Source organism: Molothrus ater, chromosome 3, assembly GCF_012460135.2.
Source record: "Molothrus ater isolate BHLD 08-10-18 breed brown headed cowbird chromosome 3, BPBGC_Mater_1.1, whole genome shotgun sequence".
Taxonomy (NCBI): domain Eukaryota; kingdom Metazoa; phylum Chordata; class Aves; order Passeriformes; family Icteridae; genus Molothrus; species Molothrus ater.
In genome coordinates, this window is record NC_050480.2 from 87,171,996 (window position 1) to 87,177,995 (window position 6,000).

Below are 6,000 nucleotides of genomic sequence, written 5' to 3' on the forward strand. Positions count from 1 at the left end.
TGCATGGTGAGAGGTTAAACTGAATGGATGTACACAGAGACCTGCACAGTCCTTACCATAGCACCAATATTGAAAGATGGCTTGGGTGTGCCTAAGAACCATGCTGAAACTGCCTGTGGTCTTTATACACAAGGTAATAAAATTGTAATAATAAAATACAGGACGTACACTCATGTTAGAAAAGTGTTGATGGGGATATGTTTCACTGCTGAAAGTGGAGATTCCTAATCTTCTATATTGGAATGAGCAGAAAAGACACAAAAATCTTTGGGGCCCAAACCTATACAGTTCATTTGTCAGTTTTGAAGAGGCATCCCTCTTTCTTCAAGGAGAGACAAGACACTACCCAACTAGTGAAGTCTTACATGGTAAGGCTAAAAATTACCCCCAGATCCTGCAGATACATGTTCTCCAGCCTCAGCCCTACACTGCCTTCATTTTAGCACCTGTTACTATTAGCAAAAAAGCACCATGGCACTAGAAAAATAATGTGCCTGTCTAATTAAGACACAAACACTCCTGTCATAGCTCTGTTTTGCTCTGTGGGCATACTCTGGGAGAATGCAGAACAAGATGCTCTGAAAAGTATCAGAGTTATACTGCTTATTTCAAAGATGTCTCTGTGCAACCCATTCTGAAACTTCTCAGAACTAATTGTTCAATCAGGTTTTCAAAGGAATCCAGAAGAGTTGTCTTCCAGATCACCCCTTGACTAATGTTCTGCAGCAAAACTGTCTGCTGAATATAGCAAGAGTTAAATAAGATAACTACATCCTTGAGAAAGTAAGTGGAAGGATATTGTCTGCTTGAACTAATGTGTATCCAAGTAGGCTGGCAGGGCTGGGGTCCTATGTACTAAGCTCTGGCATCTGAGGCTCAATGATCAGGTGAAGCTCCCCTTCTCTTTCCAGAAAGCCTAACATTCCATTCCATCTCTGGGATGACATTTCCAGGTGTGAGATTAAATGGTAGAGCTGCAGTGTTGAAATTGGTCTGAAATGAAAAGTAGTGCTTGTAGGGTAAGCAACACAAATCTGCAGCATAACTAGAAAATTGTCCCCTGTTCTGCATTAGGATTAAGTGATGCCTAAACTAGGTAGCCCTTGGGTCAATGTCAGAGTCAAACATACAATGATGCTATTTGAAAATCTCCACTATACACCCAGGTCACATAAGCATTTTCAGATGTCAGTGGCACACTGGGAGCTGGCATATGGCTGATAATCCACTGTATTCTTCAGCTGCTCCTCCTCTGGGTTCCTGCTTCTCACATCAGTGGGAATTTAGGCAAACTGCATTTAACTAGACTAAATGCCTCTGGTTTATTAATTCCTATGGATGGAATACTGATTCAGATCACTGAGTTTCAACTTTCCTACTTATTATTACTTTATCTACTATGAAATGTGCGAATTATTCTTTTACCTCTTTGATAAAAATGTGAAATAGTGAAGTGCCAAGGAGCTGGTTTCTTTCTTCACCTACCTAATATGTAGTTGCAGAGGGGTCAGGACCAGGCTCTTCTCAGAGGACCATAGTTAAAGTAGAACAGGCAACAGGCACAGGCTGCAGCAAGAGAAATTCCAACAGATATGTGCACTGAAACAGAGCCTGGAAGGAGCTGCTGGAAATGTGTGTATATATCCTTCTCTCTGCCCTGCACTCCAAGGCAGCTTGCAGACATGCTTCCACTTAGGAGCTCAGAGGTTAACCATGCCTTACAGATAAAATACATTATGATAACATTATTTGTTGCCACTGACTCCAAAAGCGTCACATGTTAAAACCGAGCATCTGGTGCTTGGAGGTTGCTGCAGCAGGGTCTGTCCCTCAGGCGGGTGTACTTTTGGGGCTCTGTGGCTGAGGATGGCTCCGGGCTGCACCGCCTCGCTCCAGCCAGACCCCACCGCGGGCCCCTGCGGAAAGCGCAGGGCCCCACCTGGGGGCAGGAAAAGTAATGGCAGGCTAATTCCATGCCCAGAGCTCCTGAGTTGTTTAAAGGGAACCCGGGGACACGCCGAGGAGTTGCCTACGACTCAAATTTTCCCCTAGCAGCAAATAAAAAAAGCCTTTCCTAGGAGCAAGGCTGCGTTCCGAGTGCAGCAGGTTTCTCCTGAGAACTCCTCTGCACCAGCAGTGTCCAGGCGCCCTGGTGTCCACGTCCTGCACACCTCTGGAACACGAACTCTGCCCTCTTGGACCTCAAAGGTGTGGTCAGCACCAGCAGGTCCCGGTAATCCCCGCGACCCGCTTGGAAACCTGCTGAGGGACCAGCCTTTTAAACCAGGCACGGCTGTGCGGGGCATCGGCTCCAGCGGCGGCTCCGTGAGGGGAGGCCCGGGCTGCACCAGCCGGACACAGCCGGGTCCAGCCAGACACAGCCGGTTCAAGCCCGTTCCAGCCGGACACAGCCGGTTCCAGCCAGACACAGCTGGTTCAAGCCCGTTCCAGCCGGACACAGCCGGTTCCAGCCGGACACAGCCGGTTCAAGCCCGTTCCAGCCAGACACAGCCGGTTCCAGCCGGCCACAGCCGGTTCAAGCCAGTTCCAGCCAGGCACAGCCGGTTCCAGCCGGTTCCAATCGCCCCCTGCTGGACACGGCTGAGCCACGGCCTGGGCGGGAGTGGGGAGTGAGTTTAACACGGGGGCAAACGCTGTACGGCAGAGTGCCAGGGGAAAACAGGGGAGAAAGTGCCTGCAAACCCACGAAGAGAAGGAGGGAAGAAGGCAGAGGAGTCAGGAACAAAGGAGGGAGGTTGAGTCTGGGAAGAAAAGGAATGGGAGGAAGGTGTTCAAGTTTTTGTTTTTCTTTCTCACCAACTATATGAATTGGTTGTAGTATATGGTAGAGATAATTCATGCTATTTATGTATAAAATATTGTAAAATCCAAGCTATGTCTCTGACCACTCCAGCCGGAAGCAGAGCCTCATTTTTATTCAATTAGTTCCTGGACAACGTTAAGATAATATCAAGCCTGTTGATGTATGAATGGAACCTTCCTGGGCCATGATCACTGACTTCCCTGGAATGTCTGGGCCACCCAAGAGTGATCTGCTCATCGGAGATTGCATCTACTACCGGTGCCACCCTTTACATGTGAATACTGACTTCTCCAGAGTGCTCTGACATCATCTGGACACCTGGAACCGGACTTTTGTCTACCCCTGTACATGTATGGCCCCAGTTCTGCATGTGAAGGGACACAAAGGAACATTGGGTCATTTCTGCCCCAGGCAGAATAAACTGTATATAAGCTCGCTGTGAGAAGCAGTTGGTGTGAACAGGGGGAGACTCTGCCATTCGATTCGGGAGGTCAGATCCATTTGTTCACCCAGCACCAAACCCAGGCTCGATGCTGACTCTTGGCTGTGGTGGTTGGTTTTCAAAATTCTATTTTGCTGACGATCTAATAAATCCTTGCTAAATTTTCTTATAAAATTGGCTTCCGATTTGATCATTTATAACATTGGTTATAAAGAAATTTTCCCCAAATCGAGTCTGTTTTGCCTATGGTGGCAATTGGCAAGTGATACTAAACATAGGAATATCTGCCAAATGCCTGCTAGAAGCAGTGTTAGGAATCCTCCAGTCAGTCGACCTGGCTAGTTTTCCCTGGATCTGGCATCTTGTTGTTTTTTTTTTCATGTTGCTATAGTCAGGTGAGAAGAAGTGCCACAAGAAGCATGCAGGAGACTTGAAAAATTCCTATGAATAGGTGATGCTTCTTTTGCACGTTCAGATGTGCTTAAACAAATAGCAGAGTTCCACTGGAATTAACTGAAATCTACCAAAACATCAGCAAGCACAAGTAAAGATCCCATACTATCATCAGAAACCATAACTTGTACTAAAGCAAATATCCTGTACTTGCTAGTAAATCAGTGAGAATTATCCCAGTGTTTTCAATGGAAATGAACTTGTCATTCCATTGGCAGAGTGTTTTAAACCAAAAATGGTTGTATAGGATCACAACCCTTACCTCCACCAAGCATAATTTATTTGGCTATCAGAATGATGCTCAGGCTGATTTGTACATAAATAGGTCTTACCAGAGCAAGAGTTGAAGAAAACTCCTAGTCCTTCTTGGAGAACACATCAAAACTGCCTGTCTAACACCTAAGTGATTTGTGACAGGTAAGAGTGAAACAAATCTTGAGGTTACTGTGCATTAAGTAACATTTAGCCAGGAATTATTGGGTTGGCAACATTGTGAAACATAGGAGAAACAGCAACAAACATCTGTACATTTTACTTGTTTACCACTGTCTTGAAGGTTGGTAACAGAACTGAAGAGCTCTTATGTGTTGTAAAAGCACTACTGAAGTCAGCTAACACCCTAAATAATTACTGCTAGAGTGCTTACCAGGACTCAAGGTTGCTCAGTAAAAAAAGATATTCTGTAAAAAGCTTAGATTTAAGCTGATTGCATCCCTAGTTTGCCCAGAATATGGAAGATCACCCTAACAGTTTGTAAACCTGCTGCTCTTTACAGGTTAGAAAGTAAATTGACAAACCTGGATGGGAATATAAAACTAAGAAGGCTATCAGAGTTAACCCACAACACTGTGCAGCCTTGCATAAGCAAACATGGCTGTAGATTTTGTATGGAGAAGTCCTCATGATGTATAAACACCTTTAGGTATTTTTCACTTCAAAACAAACCAAGAAGCTAAGTAAAAAAAAAAAATGAAATAAAATTGGAAGTTCTTATCAACAATTTACTGAAATATCAGGAAATGAACCATCACCTGGGCCAGACCTGGAGCCTTACAGGGTATGTCTGCATTAGTGGTCTGGAACAGGAGGATGTTTTAAAAATTAATTTCTTAACTGTGCTTTGGCTCCCATCATAGTGTGATCTTGGAGTGTACAAACTGGAGTTCTTTCTGGGTGAAGTTAAACTGAAAAATGTGCTTCAAGAGTGCACCAAATGCTGTTTAAGTGTCATTCAGTCCACAAAACCACTCTTGAGCTCTGCTGAAGTTAACCCTGTCCCAAACACATGCAGTGTCGATGACAAGGCTTCAGTGCCAGCTGTTCTTCTGCTGACATTCATTGCTGCTGTACCACTCTACATACTTATAGGAATAACCATCAGCTGTTAGGCTTATCACCAACAGGTACTGGCAGAGGCGCCTCCTACATCTGCTACATCTTTCCTTGTGGAACTCTTGAACAGCATTACACAAAAACTTTCCTCATTTTGTGGAGAAAAAGTTCACTTAGCAAAGGAATTATGATCAACAACCACAGCGTTTTCCAAACTTTTCTAATGAACTAATCTGAGATTAAACCAAGGACTGAACTGTAATTGCAATTGACACTACATTAGCTGATAAATTACTGTAGGTCAATACAAACTTTGTATACCTGGCAATGAGGGGAAAGTGTTTGTAGCACTGCAAACTTCAATCTTGCTCAAGCTGGGGAGTCTGACGAGCTCACAGGTGGGGAACTTCTTCATCAAATATCAGATGAGTGTACTTACTACATCCCAGTGTCAAGCAGCATCCTTATTTCTCAACCCACAGCTAACACTGGAATAAACCAGGGCCATCAGAGATTGAGCACAAGTCTTTTCTTGTAAGCTATGTCATTAATGTAGAACTATAAATAAAAAATATTAAACACCAAGGTAACATCCTGCAGAGCAGCTTTTCATAAACTAAGTGCAATTTTTTGAAGTGATTAAAACAATTTTAAATTCCTTTGTCTAGGTGTCTGTGGAAAACATAGAATTTTAATAAAAGAGGAAAAGAAACATTTTGAGTTTGGTTGGTACTAGACAGGAGCCATATCAGGTTTGTGCAATGGTTTACTACCTCCCCTTCACATCTCTATTCTCTTGTTTATAAACACAAACAAAATATACCTTTCCATGAGGCATGTGAGTTAGCAACGGCCCTCCTCATATAAAATAAAAAGAATTTATCCTCCAAGAAAAGTAAAAATTATGTTTGCAAGCCTCAGCTTTCATTCACAAAACAACAGGACAATG